This window comes from Balaenoptera ricei, chromosome 2 (assembly GCF_028023285.1).
Source record: "Balaenoptera ricei isolate mBalRic1 chromosome 2, mBalRic1.hap2, whole genome shotgun sequence".
Lineage (NCBI taxonomy): Eukaryota > Metazoa > Chordata > Mammalia > Artiodactyla > Balaenopteridae > Balaenoptera > Balaenoptera ricei.
In genome coordinates, this window is record NC_082640.1 from 56,424,734 (window position 1) to 56,452,340 (window position 27,607).

General features: G+C 54.9%; 10 non-coding genes across 10 annotated transcripts; all 10 read right to left on the bottom strand.

Annotated features, from left to right (window-relative positions):
- Positions 1-424: 424 nt before the first annotated feature.
- On the bottom strand, positions 425-517 carry LOC132361128 (small nucleolar RNA SNORD116). Its single transcript, XR_009501440.1, has one exon. It is a non-coding gene; the product is annotated as a small nucleolar RNA SNORD116 (small nucleolar RNA).
- Positions 518-3,207: 2,690 nt separating this feature from the next.
- LOC132361698 (small nucleolar RNA SNORD116) lies at positions 3,208-3,300 on the bottom strand. Its single transcript, XR_009501968.1, has one exon. It is a non-coding gene; the product is annotated as a small nucleolar RNA SNORD116 (small nucleolar RNA).
- Positions 3,301-5,968: 2,668 nt separating this feature from the next.
- Positions 5,969-6,061, bottom strand: LOC132361129 (small nucleolar RNA SNORD116). The gene has a single exon (XR_009501441.1). It is a non-coding gene; the product is annotated as a small nucleolar RNA SNORD116 (small nucleolar RNA).
- A 2,690-nt stretch (positions 6,062-8,751) lies between these two features.
- Positions 8,752-8,844, bottom strand: LOC132361699 (small nucleolar RNA SNORD116). Its single transcript, XR_009501969.1, has one exon. It is a non-coding gene; the product is annotated as a small nucleolar RNA SNORD116 (small nucleolar RNA).
- Positions 8,845-11,512: 2,668 nt separating this feature from the next.
- On the bottom strand, positions 11,513-11,605 carry LOC132361130 (small nucleolar RNA SNORD116). Its single transcript, XR_009501442.1, has one exon. It is a non-coding gene; the product is annotated as a small nucleolar RNA SNORD116 (small nucleolar RNA).
- Positions 11,606-14,295: 2,690 nt separating this feature from the next.
- Positions 14,296-14,388, bottom strand: LOC132361700 (small nucleolar RNA SNORD116). The gene has a single exon (XR_009501970.1). It is a non-coding gene; the product is annotated as a small nucleolar RNA SNORD116 (small nucleolar RNA).
- Positions 14,389-17,056: 2,668 nt separating this feature from the next.
- Positions 17,057-17,149, bottom strand: LOC132361132 (small nucleolar RNA SNORD116). The gene has a single exon (XR_009501443.1). It is a non-coding gene; the product is annotated as a small nucleolar RNA SNORD116 (small nucleolar RNA).
- A 2,690-nt stretch (positions 17,150-19,839) lies between these two features.
- Positions 19,840-19,932, bottom strand: LOC132361701 (small nucleolar RNA SNORD116). Its single transcript, XR_009501971.1, has one exon. It is a non-coding gene; the product is annotated as a small nucleolar RNA SNORD116 (small nucleolar RNA).
- A 2,668-nt stretch (positions 19,933-22,600) lies between these two features.
- On the bottom strand, positions 22,601-22,693 carry LOC132361133 (small nucleolar RNA SNORD116). The gene has a single exon (XR_009501444.1). It is a non-coding gene; the product is annotated as a small nucleolar RNA SNORD116 (small nucleolar RNA).
- Positions 22,694-25,383: 2,690 nt separating this feature from the next.
- On the bottom strand, positions 25,384-25,476 carry LOC132361827 (small nucleolar RNA SNORD116). Its single transcript, XR_009502094.1, has one exon. It is a non-coding gene; the product is annotated as a small nucleolar RNA SNORD116 (small nucleolar RNA).
- Between the last annotated feature and the right edge of the window lie 2,131 nt (positions 25,477-27,607).

Consider the following 27,607-nt stretch of genomic DNA (forward strand, 5'->3'; position numbering starts at 1 on the left):
GGCACTCAAGAAGCTCACCGTGAAAAACGCAAGAACAGGGAGGGCCACAGGCCTGGCCTGAGGTTCCAGGCACCAACCAGGGACGCTTGCTCATTTTGGCTTCCAGAATCAACCCCCAAAATGGCATGCACGAAGCGTGATCCTGGCCAAAACTCACCTCCCAACTGCAAGCTAACTGGGCCTAGACCAGCACACACTCTGACTCTTAAGACCAGCAGGAGAGCCTGCCCCCTCGCATTCCCTCAACAGCCATTCAGCAGGGACCCGGGATTCACAGATAACACAGCTTATGTGCAGACACGGTCAACCCTCAGACAGGAGCCCCTCCAATACTGGAGTCCTTGGTGGTGTTTGCATGCATGTCAGCGGAAGACGCTGGCCCTCATTCCTAACTGTCCTCTCCCCCTGAGAGAGGAAACGTGCTGAACCTCAGTTTCGATGACGAGACGGTAGAGTGTTCTCACTCATTTGGCTCAGATTTTCCAAGGAATGCATGCAAGGGTGTCATCATCAATCCAAGCACATGCTGGGACACTGCAGAACACAACCGGGGTCTGCGCGGGACACTGTACAGGAGCCATGAGCCTGGGCTACCCCAAAAGCCTGGAGAATCCACAGCCCTCAGGCCACTCAGCAAGGGGAACAATCAATCCACTCTTGCAGCCATTGGGCCCGTCTGAGGAAAACCTAATATCTAACGGCACATCTTGGGGTGCTTGAACACCTACCATCCTGAGTTATCCACGACCACGCTCGGGGACATGGGCCCGCCTCACTTTTTCCAGTTCTTCTTAGCACCTCCAGTCATCAGAGCACACGAAGGTCTTCTTGTTTGTGCCGACGGCCAGCCTTTCCCAGCAACTGCACCTGAGAAGTGGACAGAAATCACCGAGGCTTCATAAGTGGACCGGTGTCCTCACAGGACATGATCCATAAAAACATTTACCTGGCCTTGAGCTCTGAAATTGCTTCCCAAGGACCTCTAACCCTTACCGAGAATTGACTGCATCTTTGATAGTACGACTGCAGGAAGTTAGGCACATATGTTGGCCGGTGTCTGAGAGGCTGTATGTGTGTGTTCACGCGTGTGCGCATGTGTGACTGTGACTACGCATGCGGACGTGCTTGTGGGTTTCTCTGTGTGCCGCTGCATATGCGTCTTGGTCTCTGTGTGTCCCTATGGCCCTGTGAAGAGGAGTCCAACAATAAAAGAAATAGTTTATACACAGCACCCTGGTTAGACCCCTAACTAAAAGGAGAAAAAACCCTGTCAGCTTTAAGAGGCCGCAGGCACACTTTGACCCCCAGGGGCTGTTGAAATAGTCCACGGACTCCCGCTCTCCTACAGCCACGCCTTCTGACCAAAACACAAAGCCTCGACGAGACCTGCCTCCGGGCCTTGGCTGTGACATCGACATGCACCTCGAGACTCTGTCAGCTACCAGTATATCTGATGGGCATTTGGGGTCACTCGCAGCACTTCCGGAAGCAAGGGAACTCCCATGGTCGGGCCGACACCGACCGGCAGCTGTCTGCTGCCAAGATGCAGTCTGAAAACACTCAAGGGGCTAACGAACGTGGGCCCACGTGCCACTTCTCGCCAACTAGGCCTAATCACTTTCCATTGACCCGTGGGAATGCCCACCACAGGAAGTGGTGGGCTTCAGCCACAATGACCCATGTCGGATCCCCATGGCGGAAAGTAGTCCACATTCCCAGCCACGTCTCAGGCAGCTCCCATCTTGTATGTTCGCAGCCCTGACCCCTAAGGAAACGCTCAAACCCTTGAAATCCTCGTCCTACATGCCCTCCTCCAGCCCACAGGGCGACACGACCCTACTGGAAACCACAAACATCTTCAGAACACGGGAACACTGAACACCAGGGAAGACAGACCGCAAGCCTGTCTCCTTGGTTGATGCTGATCCCACACCATGCATCCTGGAAATTCTCCACTGCCACAGTGACACTATCGAGTAACTCACAGTGATCAAAGGCATGGTCCCCGAGGACCACAGACAGACTTTCAATGGAAGACCTCTGCCATGCGAGGGAACTTGGAAGCCTGAAAGGGAACAGTGGCTGGCCACGGCGGCACAGCAGGCATGGCTATGGGTCCCCCATTTCTGGCCCACCAATGGACGGCTCCAGATAAACCTCTGGCTGTTCGAAAGGCCTGCGTGCTACACCGGCCGGTCGCGTCATTCCCCCACGGGAGAAACACTTTCGCTTTACACATTGCCAAACAAGGGAACAAAGCGGCCAAAGGGGATGTTCGCATAACTCAACTACCTGCAAGGAGGCCGGCACAGACGCCTCACCATGTCGATCTTCTCTACTTCCCGCAAGACACCCTTTGGGTGTCATTCCTCGGGCAACGGGATCGCAACTCTACACAGCTTACCTACCTCAACTCACCCACTTGAACTGCCAAAGCCATCCGCTCCATAGGCAGCTTATGCCAGCCCATCACGAACAAGACACATTCGTGGGAAGCCGAGGCCAGCGCCTGCAACCCAATGATGACAACCTATACCACGACATCACACAGGACCTTTCCTCATGATACCTTACCTTTCTCTCCAGGCCAGCAGCCACCACCCAGGCTGAAATGCTTCACTCGATCCACACCCCACTCCACGAAGATCCACTTAGCGCCAACAGTGTGCCGGCAACTTCAGCAGAGGAGCTGACAGGGGCAGCACTGAGGCCTAAACCATCAGCCCCCTTCCGCCATCGCCCAACTCCAGCCCACGCCCGCCCACTGCTCCAGCCACACGGGGCAGTCAAGAACCTCACTGCACGAAACACAACAACAGAGAGGGCCACAGGCCTGGCCTGAGGCTCCAGGCTCCAACCAGGGAAGCTTGCTCATGTTGGCTTCCATAATCAACCTCGGAAGCGGCATGCACAATGTGTGATCCTGTCCAAAAATCACCTCTCCAAGCTGCAAGCTTACTGGGTCTATACCAGAGCACACTCCAACCCTGAAGACTAGCAGGAAAGCCTGCCCTCTTGCATTCCCTCAACGGCCTTTTAGCAGGGACCGGGGATTCATAGATGACCCAGCTTATGGGCAGACATGGTCGACCCTCAGACAGGAGCCCCTCCAATGCTGGAGCCCTTAGTGGGGTTTGCATGCCTGTCAGCAGGGGACGTTGGCCCTCACTCCTAACTGTCCCATACTCCCGAGACAGGAAACGTGCTGGACCTCAGTTTCGATGAGGAGACGGTAGAGCGTTCTCACTCATTTTGTTCAGATTTTCCAAGGAATGCATACAAGGGTGTCATCATCGATCCAAGCACATGCTGGGACGCTGCAGAACACAAAAGGGAAGGCCGTGGGTCTCTGCAGAGGAGCCATGACCTGGAAGTACTCCAACTGCCTGGGGAATCCACAGTCCTCAGGCCACTCAGCAAGACCAACAATCAATCCACTCTTGCAACCATTGGGCCCATCTGTGGAAATCCTAATATCCAATGGCACATCTTAGTATGGGTGAATGCCTACCGTCCTGAGATATCCACAGCCTTGCTCGGCAACGTGCACCCGCCCCACTTTGTCCAGTTCTCCTTAGCACATCCAGTCATCAGACAACCCGAAGGTCTTCTTCTCTTTGCCGACAGCAGGCCTTACTCTGCAACTCCACCTGAGAAGCGGACAGAAATCAGGCAGGTTTCTGAATTGCACAAGGGTCCTCAGAGAACATGATTTTTGTGAACACGTTACTTGGGTGTGAGCCTGGAACCTGCTTCCCAAGTACCACTATCCCTTACCGAAAACTGATTGTGTGTCTCACAGCATGACTGAAGGAAGTTACGCACGTACATTGCTCGGTGTGTGAGACGCTGTATGTGTGTATTCACACGTGTGGGCGTGTGTGACTGTGACTGTGCACGAGGATGCGTTTGTGGATACCTGTGTGTGCCGCTAAACACGCGTCTTGGTCTCTGGGTGTCCCTGTGGCCCTCTGCAGACGCCTCTAACAGTACACGTCATAGTTTATACACAGCACCCTGGTTGGACCCCCAACTGAAAGGAGAAAGACCCCTGTCAGCTTCATGAGGCCGCATGCGAACTTTGAACCCCAGGCTGTCAAAATAGGCCACAGACTCCCGCTCTCCCACAGCCACGCCTTCTGACCAAAGCACAAAGACTGGACGAGACCTCCCTCCCGGCCGTGGGTGTCACACCTATGTGGACCTGGAGATCCTGACACCTACCACCACATCTGATGTGCCCTTGGGGTCACTCCCAGTGCTCCCGGAAGCAAGGTAACCTCCCATAGGCAGGCTGACACCGACCTGCAGTTGCCGACAGGCAAGATGCAGCCTGGCACTTCTCAAGGGGTTAACAGACTTCGGCCCAAGTGCCTCATCTCGCCAACTAGACCAAATCACTTTCCATGACCCCGTGGGAATGCCCTCAATGGGAAGTGTTGGGCTTCAGCAACCATGACACAGGTTGGAACCCCACAGCGGAAATTAGGCCACCTTCCTGGCCACGTATAGGCAAGCTTCCAACTGGTAGGCTTTGCGGCCCTGACCACTGAGGAAACGCTCAAACGCTACACAGCCTCGTCCTAAGTGCCCTCCTCCTGCCTGCAGGGCGACTCGACTCTACTTGAAGCCACAGACATCATGTGAACACGGAGACACTGAACAGCAGGGAAGACACACCGCAAGCCTGTCTGCTTTGATGATGCCCACCCCACCCCACGCATCCTGGCAATTCCTCCACTGCCACGGCGACACTACCGAGGCACTCACAGTGATCAAAGGCACTGTCCCCGAGGACCACAGACAGACGTTCAACGGAAAACCTTTGCCACACGAGGGGACCTGGAAACTTGAAAGGGCACAGTGGCTGTCCACGACAGTGCGCCTGGCGTCGCAACAGTGCCCCCACCTCTGTCCCCCCAACGGACTGCTCCAGGTAAACCTCTGGCTGTTCGCAAGCCGAGTCATGCCCCCCCGGGAGAAGCACTTTCGCTTTGCACATTCCCAAACAACGGAACGATTAGGCCAAAGGGGATGTTCGCATAACTAAACATCCTCCAAGTAGGCCAGCAGAGACGTGTCACCATGTCAATCCTCTTTACGTCTCGCAAGACACCCTTTGGGTGTCTTTCCCATGGCAATGGGATTCCAACTCTACACAGGTTACCTACCTCACCTCATCCACTTGAACTGCCAAAGCCATCCCGTCCATAGGCAGCTGATGCCAGCCCATCACGAACATGACACATCCTTGGGAAGCCGAGGCCAGCACCTGCAACCCAATTATGATAGCCTATTCCACGACATCACAAAGGACATGTCCTCATCTTCCCTTCCCTTCCTGTACGGGCCATCAGTGATCCACGCAGGTTTAAATTCAGCACTCATTCCTCTCCCCACTCCACGATGACCCACTTGGCATCAACACTGTGCCGGGAGTTAAAGTAGAGAAGCAAACAAGGGCAGCAGCGAGGCCTAATCCATCAGCCCCTTTCCGCCGATGCCCATCCGAGCTCACCCCCGCCCATTGCTCCAGCCTCACTAGGCACTCAAGAAGCTCACCGTGAAAAACGCAAGAACAGGGAGGGCCACAGGCCTGGCCTGAGGTTCCAGGCACCAACCAGGGACGCTTGCTCATTTTGGCTTCCAGAATCAACCCCCAAAATGGCATGCACGAAGCGTGATCCTGGCCAAAACTCACCTCCCAACTGCAAGCTAACTGGGCCTAGACCAGCACACACTCTGACTCTTAAGACCAGCAGGAGAGCCTGCCCCCTCGCATTCCCTCAACAGCCATTCAGCAGGGACCCGGGATTCACAGATAACACAGCTTATGTGCAGACACGGTCAACCCTCAGACAGGAGCCCCTCCAATACTGGAGTCCTTGGTGGTGTTTGCATGCATGTCAGCGGAAGACGCTGGCCCTCATTCCTAACTGTCCTCTCCCCCTGAGAGAGGAAACGTGCTGAACCTCAGTTTCGATGACGAGACGGTAGAGTGTTCTCACTCATTTGGCTCAGATTTTCCAAGGAATGCATGCAAGGGTGTCATCATCAATCCAAGCACATGCTGGGACACTGCAGAACACAACCGGGGTCTGCGCGGGACACTGTACAGGAGCCATGAGCCTGGGCTACCCCAAAAGCCTGGAGAATCCACAGCCCTCAGGCCACTCAGCAAGGGGAACAATCAATCCACTCTTGCAGCCATTGGGCCCGTCTGAGGAAAACCTAATATCTAACGGCACATCTTGGGGTGCTTGAATACCTACCATCCTGAGTTATCCACGACCACGCTCGGGGACATGGGCCCGCCTCACTTTTTCCAGTTCTTCTTAGCACCTCCAGTCATCAGAGCACACGAAGGTCTTCTTGTTTGTGCCGATGGCCAGCCTTTCCCAGCAACTGCACCTGAGAAGTGGACAGAAATCACCGAGGCTTCATAAGTGGACCGGTGTCCTCACAGGACATGATCCATAAAAACATTTACCTGGCCTTGAGCTCTGAAACTGCTTCCCAAGGACCTCTAACCCTTACCGAGAATTGACTGCATCTTTGATAGTACGACTGCAGGAAGTTAGGCACATATGTTGGCCGGTGTCTGAGAGGCTGTATGTGTGTGTTCACGCGTGTGCGCATGTGTGACTGTGACTACGCATGCGGACGTGCTTGTGGGTTTCTCTGTGTGCCGCTGCATATGCGTCTTGGTCTCTGTGTGTCCCTATGGCCCTGTGAAGAGGAGTCCAACAATAAAAGAAATAGTTTATACACAGCACCCTGGTTAGACCCCTAACTAAAAGGAGAAAAAACCCTGTCAGCTTTAAGAGGCCGCAGGCACACTTTGACCCCCAGGGGCTGTTGAAATAGTCCACGGACTCCCGCTCTCCTACAGCCACGCCTTCTGACCAAAACACAAAGCCTCGACGAGACCTGCCTCCGGGCCTTGGCTGTGACATCGACATGCACCTCGAGACTCTGTCAGCTACCAGTATATCTGATGGGCATTTGGGGTCACTCGCAGCACTTCCGGAAGCAAGGGAACTCCCATGGTCGGGCCGACACTGACCGGCAGCTGTCTGCTGCCAAGATGCAGTCTGAAAACACTCAAGGGGCTAACGAACGTGGGCCCACGTGCCACTTCTCGCCAACTAGGCCTAATCACTTTCCATTGACCCGTGGGAATGCCCACCACAGGAAGTGGTGGGCTTCAGCCACAATGACCCATGTCGGATCCCCATGGCGGAAAGTAGTCCACATTCCCAGCCACGTCTCAGGCAGCTCCCATCTTGTATGTTCGCAGCCCTGACCCCTAAGGAAACGCTCAAACCCTTGAAATCCTCGTCCTACATGCCCTCCTCCAGCCCACAGGGCGACACGACCCTACTGGAAACCACAAACATCTTCAGAACACGGGAACACTGAACACCAGGGAAGACAGACCGCAAGCCTGTCTCCTTGGTTGATGCTGATCCCACACCATGCATCCTGGAAATTCTCCACTGCCACAGTGACACTATCGAGTAACTCACAGTGATCAAAGGCATGGTCCCCGAGGACCACAGACAGACTTTCAATGGAAGACCTCTGCCATGCGAGGGAACTTGGAAGCCTGAAAGGGAACAGTGGCTGGCCACGGCGGCACAGCAGGCATGGCTATGGGTCCCCCATTTCTGGCCCACCAATGGACGGCTCCAGATAAACCTCTGGCTGTTCGAAAGGCCTGCGTGCTACACCGGCCGGTCGCGTCATTCCCCCACGGGAGAAACACTTTCGCTTTACACATTGCCAAACAAGGGAACAAAGCGGCCAAAGGGGATGTTCGCATAACTCAACTACCTGCAAGGAGGCCGGCACAGACGCCTCACCATGTCGATCTTCTCTACTTCCCGCAAGACACCCTTTGGGTGTCATTCCTCGGGCAACGGGATCGCAACTCTACACAGCTTACCTACCTCAACTCACCCACTTGAACTGCCAAAGCCATCCGCTCCATAGGCAGCTTATGCCAGCCCATCACGAACAAGACACATTCGTGGGAAGCCGAGGCCAGCGCCTGCAACCCAATGATGACAACCTATACCACGACATCACACAGGACCTTTCCTCATGATACCTTACCTTTCTCTCCAGGCCAGCAGCCACCACCCAGGCTGAAATGCTTCACTCGATCCACACCCCACTCCACGAAGATCCACTTAGCGCCAACAGTGTGCCGGCAACTTCAGCAGAGGAGCTGACAGGGGCAGCACTGAGGCCTAAACCATCAGCCCCCTTCCGCCATCGCCCAACTCCAGCCCACGCCCGCCCACTGCTCCAGCCACACGGGGCAGTCAAGAACCTCACTGCACGAAACACAACAACAGAGAGGGCCACAGGCCTGGCCTGAGGCTCCAGGCTCCAACCAGGGAAGCTTGCTCATGTTGGCTTCCATAATCAACCTCGGAAGCGGCATGCACAAAGTGTGATCCTGTCCAAAAATCACCTCTCCAAGCTGCAAGCTTACTGGGTCTATACCAGAGCACACTCCAACCCTGAAGACTAGCAGGAAAGCCTGCCCTCTTGCATTCCCTCAACGGCCTTTTAGCAGGGACCGGGGATTCATAGATGACCCAGCTTATGGGCAGACATGGTCGACCCTCAGACAGGAGCCCCTCCAATGCTGGAGCCCTTAGTGGGGTTTGCATGCCTGTCAGCAGGGGACGTTGGCCCTCACTCCTAACTGTCCCATACTCCCGAGACAGGAAACGTGCTGGACCTCAGTTTCGATGAGGAGACGGTAGAGCGTTCTCACTCATTTTGTTCAGATTTTCCAAGGAATGCATACAAGGGTGTCATCATCGATCCAAGCACATGCTGGGACGCTGCAGAACACAAAAGGGAAGGCCGTGGGTCTCTGCAGAGGAGCCATGACCTGGAAGTACTCCAACTGCCTGGGGAATCCACAGTCCTCAGGCCACTCAGCAAGACCAACAATCAATCCACTCTTGCAACCATTGGGCCCATCTGTGGAAATCCTAATATCCAATGGCACATCTTAGTATGGGTGAATGCTTACCGTCCTGAGATATCCACAGCCTTGCTCGGCAACGTGCACCCGCCCCACTTTGTCCAGTTCTCCTTAGCACATCCAGTCATCAGACAACCCGAAGGTCTTCTTCTCTTTGCCGACAGCAGGCCTTACTCTGCAACTCCACCTGAGAAGCGGACAGAAATCAGGCAGGTTTCTGAATTGCACAAGGGTCCTCAGAGAACATGATTTTTGTGAACACGTTACTTGGGTGTGAGCCTGGAACCTGCTTCCCAAGTACCACTATCCCTTACCGAAAACTGATTGTGTGTCTCACAGCATGACTGAAGGAAGTTACGCACGTACATTGCTCGGTGTGTGAGACGCTGTATGTGTGTATTCACACGTGTGGGCGTGTGTGACTGTGACTGTGCACGAGGATGCGTTTGTGGATACCTGTGTGTGCCGCTAAACACGCGTCTTGGTCTCTGGGTGTCCCTGTGGCCCTCTGCAGACGCCTCTAACAGTACACGTCATAGTTTATACACAGCACCCTGGTTGGACCCCCAACTGAAAGGAGAAAGACCCCTGTCAGCTTCATGAGGCCGCATGCGAACTTTGAACCCCAGGCTGTCAAAATAGGCCACAGACTCCCGCTCTACCACAGCCACGCCTTCTGACCAAAGCACAAAGACTGGACGAGACCTCCCTCCCGGCCGTGGGTGTCACACCTATGTGGACCTGGAGATCCTGACACCTACCACCACATCTGATGTGCCCTTGGGGTCACTCCCAGTGCTCCCGGAAGCAAGGTAACCTCCCATAGGCAGGCTGACACCGACCTGCAGTTGCCGACAGGCAAGATGCAGCCTGGCACTTCTCAAGGGGTTAACAGACTTCGGCCCAAGTGCCTCATCTCGCCAACTAGACCAAATCACTTTCCATGACCCCGTGGGAATGCCCTCAATGGGAAGTGTTGGGCTTCAGCAACCATGACACAGGTTGGAACCCCACAGCGGAAATTAGGCCACCTTCCTGGCCACGTATAGGCAAGCTTCCAACTGGTAGGCTTTGCGGCCCTGACCACTGAGGAAACGCTCAAACGCTACACAGCCTCGTCCTAAGTGCCCTCCTCCTGCCTGCAGGGCGACTCGACTCTACTTGAAGCCACAGACATCATGTGAACACGGAGACACTGAACAGCAGGGAAGACACACCGCAAGCCTGTCTGCTTTGATGATGCCCACCCCACCCCACGCATCCTGGCAATTCCTCCACTGCCACGGCGACACTACCGAGGCACTCACAGTGATCAAAGGCACTGTCCCCGAGGACCACAGACAGACGTTCAACGGAAAACCTTTGCCACACGAGGGGACCTGGAAACTTGAAAGGGCACAGTGGCTGTCCACGACAGTGCGCCTGGCGTCGCAACAGTGCCCCCACCTCTGTCCCCCCAACGGACTGCTCCAGGTAAACCTCTGGCTGTTCGCAAGCCGAGTCATGCCCCCCCGGGAGAAGCACTTTCGCTTTGCACATTCCCAAACAACGGAACGATTAGGCCAAAGGGGATGTTCGCATAACTAAACATCCTCCAAGTAGGCCAGCAGAGACGTGTCACCATGTCAATCCTCTTTACGTCTCGCAAGACACCCTTTGGGTGTCTTTCCCATGGCAATGGGATTCCAACTCTACACAGGTTACCTACCTCACCTCATCCACTTGAACTGCCAAAGCCATCCCGTCCATAGGCAGCTGATGCCAGCCCATCACGAACATGACACATCCTTGGGAAGCCGAGGCCAGCACCTGCAACCCAATTATGATAGCCTATTCCACGACATCACAAAGGACATGTCCTCATCTTCCCTTCCCTTCCTGTACGGGCCATCAGTGATCCACGCAGGTTTAAATTCAGCACTCATTCCTCTCCCCACTCCACGATGACCCACTTGGCATCAACACTGTGCCGGGAGTTAAAGTAGAGAAGCAAACAAGGGCAGCAGCGAGGCCTAATCCATCAGCCCCTTTCCGCCGATGCCCATCCGAGCTCACCCCCGCCCATTGCTCCAGCCTCACTAGGCACTCAAGAAGCTCACCGTGAAAAACGCAAGAACAGGGAGGGCCACAGGCCTGGCCTGAGGTTCCAGGCACCAACCAGGGACGCTTGCTCATTTTGGCTTCCAGAATCAACCCCCAAAATGGCATGCACGAAGCGTGATCCTGGCCAAAACTCACCTCCCAACTGCAAGCTAACTGGGCCTAGACCAGCACACACTCTGACTCTTAAGACCAGCAGGAGAGCCTGCCCCCTCGCATTCCCTCAACAGCCATTCAGCAGGGACCCGGGATTCACAGATAACACAGCTTATGTGCAGACACGGTCAACCCTCAGACAGGAGCCCCTCCAATACTGGAGTCCTTGGTGGTGTTTGCATGCATGTCAGCGGAAGACGCTGGCCCTCATTCCTAACTGTCCTCTCCCCCTGAGAGAGGAAACGTGCTGAACCTCAGTTTCGATGACGAGACGGTAGAGTGTTCTCACTCATTTGGCTCAGATTTTCCAAGGAATGCATGCAAGGGTGTCATCATCAATCCAAGCACATGCTGGGACACTGCAGAACACAACCGGGGTCTGCGCGGGACACTGTACAGGAGCCATGAGCCTGGGCTACCCCAAAAGCCTGGAGAATCCACAGCCCTCAGGCCACTCAGCAAGGGGAACAATCAATCCACTCTTGCAGCCATTGGGCCCGTCTGAGGAAAACCTAATATCTAACGGCACATCTTGGGGTGCTTGAACACCTACCATCCTGAGTTATCCACGACCACGCTCGGGGACATGGGCCCGCCTCACTTTTTCCAGTTCTTCTTAGCACCTCCAGTCATCAGAGCACACGAAGGTCTTCTTGTTTGTGCCGACGGCCAGCCTTTCCCAGCAACTGCACCTGAGAAGTGGACAGAAATCACCGAGGCTTCATAAGTGGACCGGTGTCCTCACAGGACATGATCCATAAAAACATTTACCTGGCCTTGAGCTCTGAAACTGCTTCCCAAGGACCTCTAACCCTTACCGAGAATTGACTGCATCTTTGATAGTACGACTGCAGGAAGTTAGGCACATATGTTGGCCGGTGTCTGAGAGGCTGTATGTGTGTGTTCACGCGTGTGCGCATGTGTGACTGTGACTACGCATGCGGACGTGCTTGTGGGTTTCTCTGTGTGCCGCTGCATATGCGTCTTGGTCTCTGTGTGTCCCTATGGCCCTGTGAAGAGGAGTCCAACAATAAAAGAAATAGTTTATACACAGCACCCTGGTTAGACCCCTAACTAAAAGGAGAAAAAACCCTGTCAGCTTTAAGAGGCCGCAGGCACACTTTGACCCCCAGGGGCTGTTGAAATAGTCCACGGACTCCCGCTCTCCTACAGCCACGCCTTCTGACCAAAACACAAAGCCTCGACGAGACCTGCCTCCGGGCCTTGGCTGTGACATCGACATGCACCTCGAGACTCTGTCAGCTACCAGTATATCTGATGGGCATTTGGGGTCACTCGCAGCACTTCCGGAAGCAAGGGAACTCCCATGGTCGGGCCGACACCGACCGGCAGCTGTCTGCTGCCAAGATGCAGTCTGAAAACACTCAAGGGGCTAACGAACGTGGGCCCACGTGCCACTTCTCGCCAACTAGGCCTAATCACTTTCCATTGACCCGTGGGAATGCCCACCACAGGAAGTGGTGGGCTTCAGCCACAATGACCCATGTCGGATCCCCATGGCGGAAAGTAGTCCACATTCCCAGCCACGTCTCAGGCAGCTCCCATCTTGTATGTTCGCAGCCCTGACCCCTAAGGAAACGCTCAAACCCTTGAAATCCTCGTCCTACATGCCCTCCTCCAGCCCACAGGGCGACACGACCCTACTGGAAACCACAAACATCTTCAGAACACGGGAACACTGAACACCAGGGAAGACAGACCGCAAGCCTGTCTCCTTGGTTGATGCTGATCCCACACCATGCATCCTGGAAATTCTCCACTGCCACAGTGACACTATCGAGTAACTCACAGTGATCAAAGGCATGGTCCCCGAGGACCACAGACAGACTTTCAATGGAAGACCTCTGCCATGCGAGGGAACTTGGAAGCCTGAAAGGGAACAGTGGCTGGCCACGGCGGCACAGCAGGCATGGCTATGGGTCCCCCATTTCTGGCCCACCAATGGACGGCTCCAGATAAACCTCTGGCTGTTCGAAAGGCCTGCGTGCTACACCGGCCGGTCGCGTCATTCCCCCACGGGAGAAACACTTTCGCTTTACACATTGCCAAACAAGGGAACAAAGCGGCCAAAGGGGATGTTCGCATAACTCAACTACCTGCAAGGAGGCCGGCACAGACGCCTCACCATGTCGATCTTCTCTACTTCCCGCAAGACACCCTTTGGGTGTCATTCCTCGGGCAACGGGATCGCAACTCTACACAGCTTACCTACCTCAACTCACCCACTTGAACTGCCAAAGCCATCCGCTCCATAGGCAGCTTATGCCAGCCCATCACGAACAAGACACATTCGTGGGAAGCCGAGGCCAGCGCCTGCAACCCAATGATGACAACCTATACCACGACATCACACAGGACCTTTCCTCATGATACCTTACCTTTCTCTCCAGGCCAGCAGCCACCACCCAGGCTGAAATGCTTCACTCGATCCACACCCCACTCCACGAAGATCCACTTAGCGCCAACAGTGTGCCGGCAACTTCAGCAGAGGAGCTGACAGGGGCAGCACTGAGGCCTAAACCATCAGCCCCCTTCCGCCATCGCCCAACTCCAGCCCACGCCCGCCCACTGCTCCAGCCACACGGGGCAGTCAAGAACCTCACTGCACGAAACACAACAACAGAGAGGGCCACAGGCCTGGCCTGAGGCTCCAGGCTCCAACCAGGGAAGCTTGCTCATGTTGGCTTCCATAATCAACCTCGGAAGCGGCATGCACAATGTGTGATCCTGTCCAAAAATCACCTCTCCAAGCTGCAAGCTTACTGGGTCTATACCAGAGCACACTCCAACCCTGAAGACTAGCAGGAAAGCCTGCCCTCTTGCATTCCCTCAACGGCCTTTTAGCAGGGACCGGGGATTCATAGATGACCCAGCTTATGGGCAGACATGGTCGACCCTCAGACAGGAGCCCCTCCAATGCTGGAGCCCTTAGTGGGGTTTGCATGCCTGTCAGCAGGGGACGTTGGCCCTCACTCCTAACTGTCCCATACTCCCGAGACAGGAAACGTGCTGGACCTCAGTTTCGATGAGGAGACGGTAGAGCGTTCTCACTCATTTTGTTCAGATTTTCCAAGGAATGCATACAAGGGTGTCATCATCGATCCAAGCACATGCTGGGACGCTGCAGAACACAAAAGGGAAGGCCGTGGGTCTCTGCAGAGGAGCCATGACCTGGAAGTACTCCAACTGCCTGGGGAATCCACAGTCCTCAGGCCACTCAGCAAGACCAACAATCAATCCACTCTTGCAACCATTGGGCCCATCTGTGGAAATCCTAATATCCAATGGCACATCTTAGTATGGGTGAATGCCTACCGTCCTGAGATATCCACAGCCTTGCTCGGCAACGTGCACCCGCCCCACTTTGTCCAGTTCTCCTTAGCACATCCAGTCATCAGACAACCCGAAGGTCTTCTTCTCTTTGCCGACAGCAGGCCTTACTCTGCAACTCCACCTGAGAAGCGGACAGAAATCAGGCAGGTTTCTGAATTGCACAAGGGTCCTCAGAGAACATGATTTTTGTGAACACGTTACTTGGGTGTGAGCCTGGAACCTGCTTCCCAAGTACCACTATCCCTTACCGAAAACTGATTGTGTGTCTCACAGCATGACTGAAGGAAGTTACGCACGTACATTGCTCGGTGTGTGAGACGCTGTATGTGTGTATTCACACGTGTGGGCGTGTGTGACTGTGACTGTGCACGAGGATGCGTTTGTGGATACCTGTGTGTGCCGCTAAACACGCGTCTTGGTCTCTGGGTGTCCCTGTGGCCCTCTGCAGACGCCTCTAACAGTACACGTCATAGTTTATACACAGCACCCTGGTTGGACCCCCAACTGAAAGGAGAAAGACCCCTGTCAGCTTCATGAGGCCGCATGCGAACTTTGAACCCCAGGCTGTCAAAATAGGCCACAGACTCCCGCTCTCCCACAGCCACGCCTTCTGACCAAAGCACAAAGACTGGACGAGACCTCCCTCCCGGCCGTGGGTGTCACACCTATGTGGACCTGGAGATCCTGACACCTACCACCACATCTGATGTGCCCTTGGGGTCACTCCCAGTGCTCCCGGAAGCAAGGTAACCTCCCATAGGCAGGCTGACACCGACCTGCAGTTGCCGACAGGCAAGATGCAGCCTGGCACTTCTCAAGGGGTTAACAGACTTCGGCCCAAGTGCCTCATCTCGCCAACTAGACCAAATCACTTTCCATGACCCCGTGGGAATGCCCTCAATGGGAAGTGTTGGGCTTCAGCAACCATGACACAGGTTGGAACCCCACAGCGGAAATTAGGCCACCTTCCTGGCCACGTATAGGCAAGCTTCCAACTGGTAGGCTTTGCGGCCCTGACCACTGAGGAAACGCTCAAACGCTACACAGCCTCGTCCTAAGTGCCCTCCTCCTGCCTGCAGGGCGACTCGACTCTACTTGAAGCCACAGACATCATGTGAACACGGAGACACTGAACAGCAGGGAAGACACACCGCAAGCCTGTCTGCTTTGATGATGCCCACCCCACCCCACGCATCCTGGCAATTCCTCCACTGCCACGGCGACACTACCGAGGCACTCACAGTGATCAAAGGCACTGTCCCCGAGGACCACAGACAGACGTTCAACGGAAAACCTTTGCCACACGAGGGGACCTGGAAACTTGAAAGGGCACAGTGGCTGTCCACGACAGTGCGCCTGGCGTCGCAACAGTGCCCCCACCTCTGTCCCCCCAACGGACTGCTCCAGGTAAACCTCTGGCTGTTCGCAAGCCGAGTCATGCCCCCCCGGGAGAAGCACTTTCGCTTTGCACATTCCCAAACAACGGAACGATTAGGCCAAAGGGGATGTTCGCATAACTAAACATCCTCCAAGTAGGCCAGCAGAGACGTGTCACCATGTCAATCCTCTTTACGTCTCGCAAGACACCCTTTGGGTGTCTTTCCCATGGCAATGGGATTCCAACTCTACACAGGTTACCTACCTCACCTCATCCACTTGAACTGCCAAAGCCATCCCGTCCATAGGCAGCTGATGCCAGCCCATCACGAACATGACACATCCTTGGGAAGCCGAGGCCAGCACCTGCAACCCAATTATGATAGCCTATTCCACGACATCACAAAGGACATGTCCTCATCTTCCCTTCCCTTCCTGTACGGGCCATCAGTGATCCACGCAGGTTTAAATTCAGCACTCATTCCTCTCCCCACTCCACGATGACCCACTTGGCATCAACACTGTGCCGGGAGTTAAAGTAGAGAAGCAAACAAGGGCAGCAGCGAGGCCTAATCCATCAGCCCCTTTCCGCCGATGCCCATCCGAGCTCACCCCCGCCCATTGCTCCAGCCTCACTAGGCACTCAAGAAGCTCACCGTGAAAAACGCAAGAACAGGGAGGGCCACAGGCCTGGCCTGAGGTTCCAGGCACCAACCAGGGACGCTTGCTCATTTTGGCTTCCAGAATCAACCCCCAAAATGGCATGCACGAAGCGTGATCCTGGCCAAAACTCACCTCCCAACTGCAAGCTAACTGGGCCTAGACCAGCACACACTCTGACTCTTAAGACCAGCAGGAGAGCCTGCCCCCTCGCATTCCCTCAACAGCCATTCAGCAGGGACCCGGGATTCACAGATAACACAGCTTATGTGCAGACACGGTCAACCCTCAGACAGGAGCCCCTCCAATACTGGAGTCCTTGGTGGTGTTTGCATGCATGTCAGCGGAAGACGCTGGCCCTCATTCCTAACTGTCCTCTCCCCCTGAGAGAGGAAACGTGCTGAACCTCAGTTTCGATGACGAGACGGTAGAGTGTTCTCACTCATTTGGCTCAGATTTTCCAAGGAATGCATGCAAGGGTGTCATCATCAATCCAAGCACATGCTGGGACACTGCAGAACACAACCGGGGTCTGCGCGGGACACTGTACAGGAGCCATGAGCCTGGGCTACCCCAAAAGCCTGGAGAATCCACAGCCCTCAGGCCACTCAGCAAGGGGAACAATCAATCCACTCTTGCAGCCATTGGGCCCGTCTGAGGAAAACCTAATATCTAACGGCACATCTTGGGGTGCTTGAATACCTACCATCCTGAGTTATCCACGACCACGCTCGGGGACATGGGCCCGCCTCACTTTTTCCAGTTCTTCTTAGCACCTCCAGTCATCAGAGCACACGAAGGTCTTCTTGTTTGTGCCGATGGCCAGCCTTTCCCAGCAACTGCACCTGAGAAGTGGACAGAAATCACCGAGGCTTCATAAGTGGACCGGTGTCCTCACAGGACATGATCCATAAAAACATTTACCTGGCCTTGAGCTCTGAAACTGCTTCCCAAGGACCTCTAACCCTTACCGAGAATTGACTGCATCTTTGATAGTACGACTGCAGGAAGTTAGGCACATATGTTGGCCGGTGTCTGAGAGGCTGTATGTGTGTGTTCACGCGTGTGCGCATGTGTGACTGTGACTACGCATGCGGACGTGCTTGTGGGTTTCTCTGTGTGCCGCTGCATATGCGTCTTGGTCTCTGTGTGTCCCTATGGCCCTGTGAAGAGGAGTCCAACAATAAAAGAAATAGTTTATACACAGCACCCTGGTTAGACCCCTAACTAAAAGGAGAAAAAACCCTGTCAGCTTTAAGAGGCCGCAGGCACACTTTGACCCCCAGGGGCTGTTGAAATAGTCCACGGACTCCCGCTCTCCTACAGCCACGCCTTCTGACCAAAACACAAAGCCTCGACGAGACCTGCCTCCGGGCCTTGGCTGTGACATCGACATGCACCTCGAGACTCTGTCAGCTACCAGTATATCTGATGGGCATTTGGGGTCACTCGCAGCACTTCCGGAAGCAAGGGAACTCCCATGGTCGGGCCGACACCGACCGGCAGCTGTCTGCTGCCAAGATGCAGTCTGAAAAGACTCAAGGGGCTAACGAACGTGGGCCCACGTGCCACTTCTCGCCAACTAGGCCTAATCACTTTCCATTGACCCGTGGGAATGCCCACCACAGGAAGTGGTGGGCTTCAGCCACAATGACCCATGTCGGATCCCCATGGCGGAAAGTAGTCCACATTCCCAGCCACGTCTCAGGCAGCTCCCATCTTGTATGTTCGCAGCCCTGACCCCTAAGGAAACGCTCAAACCCTTGAAATCCTCGTCCTACATGCCCTCCTCCAGCCCACAGGGCGACACGACCCTACTGGAAACCACAAACATCTTCAGAACACGGGAACACTGAACACCAGGGAAGACAGACCGCAAGCCTGTCTCCTTGGTTGATGCTGATCCCACACCATGCATCCTGGAAATTCTCCACTGCCACAGTGACACTATCGAGTAACTCACAGTGATCAAAGGCATGGTCCCCGAGGACCACAGACAGACTTTCAATGGAAGACCTCTGCCATGCAAGGGAACTTGGAAGCCTGAAAGGGAACAGTGGCTGGCCACGGCGGCACAGCAGGCATGGCTATGGGTCCCCCATTTCTGGCCCACCAATGGACGGCTCCAGATAAACCTCTGGCTGTTCGAAAGGCCTGCGTGCTACACCGGCCGGTCGCGTCATTCCCCCACGGGAGAAACACTTTCGCTTTACACATTGCCAAACAAGGGAACAAAGCGGCCAAAGGGGATGTTCGCATAACTCAACTACCTGCAAGGAGGCCGGCACAGACGCCTCACCATGTCGATCTTCTCTACTTCCCGCAAGACACCCTTTGGGTGTCATTCCTCGGGCAACGGGATCGCAACTCTACACAGCTTACCTACCTCAACTCACCCACTTGAACTGCCAAAGCCATCCGCTCCATAGGCAGCTTATGCCAGCCCATCACGAACAAGACACATTCGTGGGAAGCCGAGGCCAGCGCCTGCAACCCAATGATGACAACCTATACCACGACATCACACAGGACCTTTCCTCATGATACCTTACCTTTCTCTCCAGGCCAGCAGCCACCACCCAGGCTGAAATGCTTCACTCGATCCACACCCCACTCCACGAAGATCCACTTAGCGCCAACAGTGTGCCGGCAACTTCAGCAGAGGAGCTGACAGGGGCAGCACTGAGGCCTAAACCATCAGCCCCCTTCCGCCATCGCCCAACTCCAGCCCACGCCCGCCCACTGCTCCAGCCACACGGGGCAGTCAAGAACCTCACTGCACGAAACACAACAACAGAGAGGGCCACAGGCCTGGCCTGAGGCTCCAGGCTCCAACCAGGGAAGCTTGCTCATGTTGGCTTCCATAATCAACCTCGGAAGCGGCATGCACAATGTGTGATCCTGTCCAAAAATCACCTCTCCAAGCTGCAAGCTTACTGGGTCTATACCAGAGCACACTCCAACCCTGAAGACTAGCAGGAAAGCCTGCCCTCTTGCATTCCCTCAACGGCCTTTTAGCAGGGACCGGGGATTCATAGATGACCCAGCTTATGGGCAGACATGGTCGACCCTCAGACAGGAGCCCCTCCAATGCTGGAGCCCTTAGTGGGGTTTGCATGCCTGTCAGCAGGGGACGTTGGCCCTCACTCCTAACTGTCCCATACTCCCGAGACAGGAAACGTGCTGGACCTCAGTTTCGATGAGGAGACGGTAGAGCGTTCTCACTCATTTTGTTCAGATTTTCCAAGGAATGCATACAAGGGTGTCATCATCGATCCAAGCACATGCTGGGACGCTGCAGAACACAAAAGGGAAGGCCGTGGGTCTCTGCAGAGGAGCCATGACCTGGAAGTACTCCAACTGCCTGGGGAATCCACAGTCCTCAGGCCACTCAGCAAGACCAACAATCAATCCACTCTTGCAACCATTGGGCCCATCTGTGGAAATCCTAATATCCAATGGCACATCTTAGTATGGGTGAATGCCTACCGTCCTGAGATATCCACAGCCTTGCTCGGCAACGTGCACCCGCCCCACTTTGTCCAGTTCTCCTTAGCACATCCAGTCATCAGACAACCCGAAGGTCTTCTTCTCTTTGCCGACAGCAGGCCTTACTCTGCAACTCCACCTGAGAAGCGGACAGAAATCAGGCAGGTTTCTGAATTGCACAAGGGTCCTCAGAGAACATGATTTTTGTGAACACGTTACTTGGGTGTGAGCCTGGAACCTGCTTCCCAAGTACCACTATCCCTTACCGAAAACTGATTGTGTGTCTCACAGCATGACTGAAGGAAGTTACGCACGTACATTGCTCGGTGTGTGAGACGCTGTATGTGTGTATTCACACGTGTGGGCGTGTGTGACTGTGACTGTGCACGAGGATGCGTTTGTGGATACCTGTGTGTGCCGCTAAACACGCGTCTTGGTCTCTGGGTGTCCCTGTGGCCCTCTGCAGACGCCTCTAACAGTACACGTCATAGTTTATACACAGCACCCTGGTTGGACCCCCAACTGAAAGGAGAAAGACCCCTGTCAGCTTCATGAGGCCGCATGCGAACTTTGAACCCCAGGCTGTCAAAATAGGCCACAGACTCCCGCTCTCCCACAGCCACGCCTTCTGACCAAAGCACAAAGACTGGACGAGACCTCCCTCCCGGCCGTGGGTGTCACACCTATGTGGACCTGGAGATCCTGACACCTACCACCACATCTGATGTGCCCTTGGGGTCACTCCCAGTGCTCCCAGAAGCAAGGTAACCTCCCATAGGCAGGCTGACACCGACCTGCAGTTGCCGACAGGCAAGATGCAGCCTGGCACTTCTCAAGGGGTTAACAGACTTCGGCCCAAGTGCCTCATCTCGCCAACTAGACCAAATCACTTTCCATGACCCCGTGGGAATGCCCTCAATGGGAAGTGTTGGGCTTCAGCAACCATGACACAGGTTGGAACCCCACAGCGGAAATTAGGCCACCTTCCTGGCCACGTATAGGCAAGCTTCCAACTGGTAGGCTTTGCGGCCCTGACCACTGAGGAAACGCTCAAACGCTACACAGCCTCGTCCTAAGTGCCCTCCTCCTGCCTGCAGGGCGACTCGACTCTACTTGAAGCCACAGACATCATGTGAACACGGAGACACTGAACAGCAGGGAAGACACACCGCAAGCCTGTCTGCTTTGATGATGCCCACCCCACCCCACGCATCCTGGCAATTCCTCCACTGCCACGGCGACACTACCGAGGCACTCACAGTGATCAAAGGCACTGTCCCCGAGGACCACAGACAGACGTTCAACGGAAAACCTTTGCCACACGAGGGGACCTGGAAACTTGAAAGGGCACAGTGGCTGTCCACGACAGTGCGCCTGGCGTCGCAACAGTGCCCCCACCTCTGTCCCCCCAACGGACTGCTCCAGGTAAACCTCTGGCTGTTCGCAAGCCGAGTCATGCCCCCCCGGGAGAAGCACTTTCGCTTTGCACATTCCCAAACAACGGAACGATTAGGCCAAAGGGGATGTTCGCATAACTAAACATCCTCCAAGTAGGCCAGCAGAGACGTGTCACCATGTCAATCCTCTTTACGTCTCGCAAGACACCCTTTGGGTGTCTTTCCCATGGCAATGGGATTCCAACTCTACACAGGTTACCTACCTCACCTCATCCACTTGAACTGCCAAAGCCATCCCGTCCATAGGCAGCTGATGCCAGCCCATCACGAACATGACACATCCTTGGGAAGCCGAGGCCAGCACCTGCAACCCAATTATGATAGCCTATTCCACGACATCACAAAGGACATGTCCTCATCTTCCCTTCCCTTCCTGTACGGGCCATCAGTGATCCACGCAGGTTTAAATTCAGCACTCATTCCTCTCCCCACTCCACGATGACCCACTTGGCATCAACACTGTGCCGGGAGTTAAAGTAGAGAAGCAAACAAGGGCAGCAGCGAGGCCTAATCCATCAGCCCCTTTCCGCCGATGCCCATCCGAGCTCACCCCCGCCCATTGCTCCAGCCTCACTAGGCACTCAAGAAGCTCACCGTGAAAAACGCAAGAACAGGGAGGGCCACAGGCCTGGCCTGAGGTTCCAGGCACCAACCAGGGACGCTTGCTCATTTTGGCTTCCAGAATCAACCCCCAAAATGGCATGCACGAAGCGTGATCCTGGCCAAAACTCACCTCCCAACTGCAAGCTAACTGGGCCTAGACCAGCACACACTCTGACTCTTAAGACCAGCAGGAGAGCCTGCCCCCTCGCATTCCCTCAACAGCCATTCAGCAGGGACCCGGGATTCACAGATAACACAGCTTATGTGCAGACACGGTCAACCCTCAGACAGGAGCCCCTCCAATACTGGAGTCCTTGGTGGTGTTTGCATGCATGTCAGCGGAAGACGCTGGCCCTCATTCCTAACTGTCCTCTCCCCCTGAGAGAGGAAACGTGCTGAACCTCAGTTTCGATGACGAGACGGTAGAGTGTTCTCACTCATTTGGCTCAGATTTTCCAAGGAATGCATGCAAGGGTGTCATCATCAATCCAAGCACATGCTGGGACACTGCAGAACACAACCGGGGTCTGCGCGGGACACTGTACAGGAGCCATGAGCCTGGGCTACCCCAAAAGCCTGGAGAATCCACAGCCCTCAGGCCACTCAGCAAGGGGAACAATCAATCCACTCTTGCAGCCATTGGGCCCGTCTGAGGAAAACCTAATATCTAACGGCACATCTTGGGGTGCTTGAATACCTACCATCCTGAGTTATCCACGACCACGCTCGGGGACATGGGCCCGCCTCACTTTTTCCAGTTCTTCTTAGCACCTCCAGTCATCAGAGCACACGAAGGTCTTCTTGTTTGTGCCGATGGCCAGCCTTTCCCAGCAACTGCACCTGAGAAGTGGACAGAAATCACCGAGGCTTCATAAGTGGACCGGTGTCCTCACAGGACATGATCCATAAAAACATTTACCTGGCCTTGAGCTCTGAAACTGCTTCCCAAGGACCTCTAACCCTTACCGAGAATTGACTGCATCTTTGATAGTACGACTGCAGGAAGTTAGGCACATATGTTGGCCGGTGTCTGAGAGGCTGTATGTGTGTGTTCACGCGTGTGCGCATGTGTGACTGTGACTACGCATGCGGACGTGCTTGTGGGTTTCTCTGTGTGCCGCTGCATATGCGTCTTGGTCTCTGTGTGTCCCTATGGCCCTGTGAAGAGGAGTCCAACAATAAAAGAAATAGTTTATACACAGCACCCTGGTTAGACCCCTAACTAAAAGGAGAAAAAACCCTGTCAGCTTTAAGAGGCCGCAGGCACACTTTGACCCCCAGGGGCTGTTGAAATAGTCCACGGACTCCCGCTCTCCTACAGCCACGCCTTCTGACCAAAACACAAAGCCTCGACGAGACCTGCCTCCGGGCCTTGGCTGTGACATCGACATGCACCTCGAGACTCTGTCAGCTACCAGTATATCTGATGGGCATTTGGGGTCACTCGCAGCACTTCCGGAAGCAAGGGAACTCCCATGGTCGGGCCGACACCGACCGGCAGCTGTCTGCTGCCAAGATGCAGTCTGAAAAGACTCAAGGGGCTAACGAACGTGGGCCCACGTGCCACTTCTCGCCAACTAGGCCTAATCACTTTCCATTGACCCGTGGGAATGCCCACCACAGGAAGTGGTGGGCTTCAGCCACAATGACCCATGTCGGATCCCCATGGCGGAAAGTAGTCCACATTCCCAGCCACGTCTCAGGCAGCTCCCATCTTGTATGTTCGCAGCCCTGACCCCTAAGGAAACGCTCAAACCCTTGAAATCCTCGTCCTACATGCCCTCCTCCAGCCCACAGGGCGACACGACCCTACTGGAAACCACAAACATCTTCAGAACACGGGAACACTGAACACCAGGGAAGACAGACCGCAAGCCTGTCTCCTTGGTTGATGCTGATCCCACACCATGCATCCTGGAAATTCTCCACTGCCACAGTGACACTATCGAGTAACTCACAGTGATCAAAGGCATGGTCCCCGAGGACCACAGACAGACTTTCAATGGAAGACCTCTGCCATGCAAGGGAACTTGGAAGCCTGAAAGGGAACAGTGGCTGGCCACGGCGGCACAGCAGGCATGGCTATGGGTCCCCCATTTCTGGCCCACCAATGGACGGCTCCAGATAAACCTCTGGCTGTTCGAAAGGCCTGCGTGCTACACCGGCCGGTCGCGTCATTCCCCCACGGGAGAAACACTTTCGCTTTACACATTGCCAAACAAGGGAACAAAGCGGCCAAAGGGGATGTTCGCATAACTCAACTACCTGCAAGGAGGCCGGCACAGACGCCTCACCATGTCGATCTTCTCTACTTCCCGCAAGACACCCTTTGGGTGTCATTCCTCGGGCAACGGGATCGCAACTCTACACAGCTTACCTACCTCAACTCACCCACTTGAACTGCCAAAGCCATCCGCTCCATAGGCAGCTTATGCCAGCCCATCACGAACAAGACACATTCGTGGGAAGCCGAGGCCAGCGCCTGCAACCCAATGATGACAACCCATCCCACGACATCACACAGGACCTTTCCTCATGATACCTTACCTTTCTCTCCAGGCCAGCAGACACCACCCAGGCTGAAATGCTTCACTTGATCCACACCCCACTTCACGAAGATCCACTTAGCGCCAACAGTGTGCCGGCAACTTCAGCAGAGGAGCTGACAGGGGCAGCACTGAGGCCTAAACCATCAGCCCCCTTCCGCCATCGCCCAACTCCAGCCCATGCCCGCCCACGGCTCCAGCCACGCGGGGCAGTCAAGAACCTCACTGCACGAAACACAACAACAGAGAGGGCCACAGGCCTGGCCTGAGGCTCCAGGCTCCAACCAGGGAAGCTTGCTCATGTTGGCTTCCATAATCAACCTCGGAAGCGGCATGCACAAAGTGTGATCCTGTCCAAAAATCACCTCTCCAAGCTGCAAGCTTACTGGGTCTCTACCAGAACACACTCCGACCCTGAAGACTAGCAGGAAAGCCTGCCCTCTTGCATTCCCTCAACGGCCTTTTAGCAGGGACCGGGGATTCATAGATGACCCAGCTTATGGGCAGACATGGTCGACCCTCAGACAGAAGCCCCTCCAATGCTGGAGCCCTTAGTGGGGTTTGCATGCCTGTCAGCAGGGGACGTTGGCCCTCACTCCTAACTGTCCCATACTCCCGATACAGGAAACGTGCTGGACCTCACTTTCGATGAGGAGACGGTAGAGCGTTCTCACTCATTTTGTTCAGATTTTCCAAGGAATGCATACAAGGGTGTCATCATCGATCCAAGCACATGCTGGGACGCTGCAGAACACAAAAGGGAAGGCCGTGGGTCTCTGCAGAGGAGCCATGACCTGGAAGTACTCCAACTGCCTGGGGAATCCACAGTCCTCAGGCCACTCAGCAAGACCAACAATCAATCCACTCTTGCAACCATTGGGCCCATCTGTGGAAATCCTAATATCCAATGGCACATCTTAGTATGGGTGAATGCTTACCGTCCTGAGATATCCACAGCCTTGCTCGGCAACGTGCACCCGCCCCACTTTGTCCAGTTCTCCTTAGCACATCCAGTCATCAGACAACCCGAAGGTCTTCTTCTCTTTGCCGACAGCAGGCCTTACTCTGCAACTCCACCTGAGAAGCGGACAGAAATCAGGCAGGTTTCTGAATTGCACAAGGGTCCTCAGAGAACATGATTTTTGTGAACACGTTACTTGGGTGTGAGCCTGGAACCTGCTTCCCAAGTACCACTATCCCTTACCGAAAACTGATTGTGTGTCTCACAGCATGACTGAAGGAAGTTACGCACGTACATTGCTCGGTGTGTGAGACGCTGTATGTGTGTATTCACACGTGTGGGCGTGTGTGACTGTGACTGTGCACGAGGATGCGTTTGTGGATACCTGTGTGTGCCGCTAAACACGCGTCTTGGTCTCTGGGTGTCCCTGTGGCCCTCTGCAGACGCCTCTAACAGTACACGTCATAGTTTATACACAGCACCCTGGTTGGACCCCCAACTGAAAGGAGAAAGACCCCTGTCAGCTTCATGAGGCCGCATGTGAACTTTGAACCCCAGGCTGTCAAAATAGGCCACAGACTCCCGCTCTCCCACAGCCACGCCTTCTGACCAAAGCACAAAGACTGGACGAGACCTCCCTCCCGGCCGTGAGTGTCACACCTATGTGGACCTGGAGATCCTGACACCTACCACCACATCTGATGTGCCCTTGGGGTCACTCCCAGTGCTCCCAGAAGCAAGGTAACCTCCCATAGGCAGGCTGACACCGACCTGCAGTTGCCGACAGGCAAGATGCAGCCTGGCACTTCTCAAGGGGTTAACAGACTTCGGCCCAAGTGCCTCATCTCGCCAACTAGACCAAATCACTTTCCATGACCCCGTGGGAATGCCCTCAATGGGAAGTGTTGGGCTTCAGCAACCATGACACAGGTTGGAACCCCACAGCGGAAATTAGGCCACCTTCCTGGCCACGTATAGGCAAGCTTCCAACTGGTAGGCTTTGCGGCCCTGACCACTGAGGAAACGCTCAAACGCTACACAGCCTCGTCCTAAGTGCCCTCCTCCTGCCTGCAGGGCGACTCGACTCTACTTGAAGCCACAGACATCATGTGAACACGGAGACACTGAACAGCAGGGAAGACACACCGCAAGCCTGTCTGCTTTGATGATGCCCACCCCACCCCACGCATCCTGGCAATTCCTCCACTGCCACGGCGACACTACCGAGGCACTCACAGTGATCAAAGGCACTGTCCCCGAGGACCACAGACAGACGTTCAACGGAAAACCTTTGCCACACGAGGGGACCTGGAAACTTGAAAGGGCACAGTGGCTGTCCACGACAGTGCGCCTGGCGTCGCAACAGTGCCCCCACCTCTGTCCCCCCAACGGACTGCTCCAGGTAAACCTCTGGCTGTTCGCAAGCCGAGTCATGCCCCCCCGGGAGAAGCACTTTCGCTTTGCACATTCCCAAACAACGGAACGATTAGGCCAAAGGGGATGTTCGCATAACTAAACATCCTCCAAGTAGGCCAGCAGAGACGTGTCACCATGTCAATCCTCTTTACGTCTCGCAAGACACCCTTTGGGTGTCTTTCCCATGGCAATGGGATTCCAACTCTACACAGGTTACCTACCTCACCTCATCCACTTGAACTGCCAAAGCCATCCCGTCCATAGGCAGCTGATGCCAGCCCATCACGAACATGACACATCCTTGGGAAGCCGAGGCCAGCACCTGCAACCCAATTATGATAGCCTATTCCACGACATCACAAAGGACATGTCCTCATCTTCCCTTCCCTTCCTGTACGGGCCATCAGTGATCCACGCAGGTTTAAATTCAGCACTCATTCCTCTCCCCACTCCACGATGACCCACTTGGCATCAACACTGT